Raw genomic sequence first — 441 nt, forward strand, 5'->3', positions numbered from 1 at the left:
TTGGGCCCCGGAAACGGGTTGGTCCTCCCAGGGTAACATGAGCCTGATCAGGCCTGGGGACCTGCTCAGCGGGGGCCTGGGGACCCGTGGGGGGCTACGGAGCCTGACTGGACATGCTTCTGCCAGGACGCCCCTCCCCCGGCCACCCTGTCCCGCTAGTAGCTGGACGTGTTCCCTGGGTGTGTGCTGGCACTCAGGCCACAGGGCTGCCTCATCCTGAAGAAGGCTGTGTTTACCCAGGGAGCCATAAAGAGATGACCTCTGATAACCTGAATCAATATTTCCCCACTGGGGCTCGGGCCCCTGCAGCTGTCTTCTTGATCATCTAGCAAATGCCACACCCACTCCTTGACCCTCCCCTGCCTTCCTGCCCCTGTGCCAGGACATATAAGGACCAGACCCTTGCCCCCGGGCGCAACCCACACTGCCCTGCCAGCCACC

This window comes from Theropithecus gelada, chromosome 14 (genome assembly GCF_003255815.1).
Source record: "Theropithecus gelada isolate Dixy chromosome 14, Tgel_1.0, whole genome shotgun sequence".
Lineage (NCBI taxonomy): Eukaryota > Metazoa > Chordata > Mammalia > Primates > Cercopithecidae > Theropithecus > Theropithecus gelada.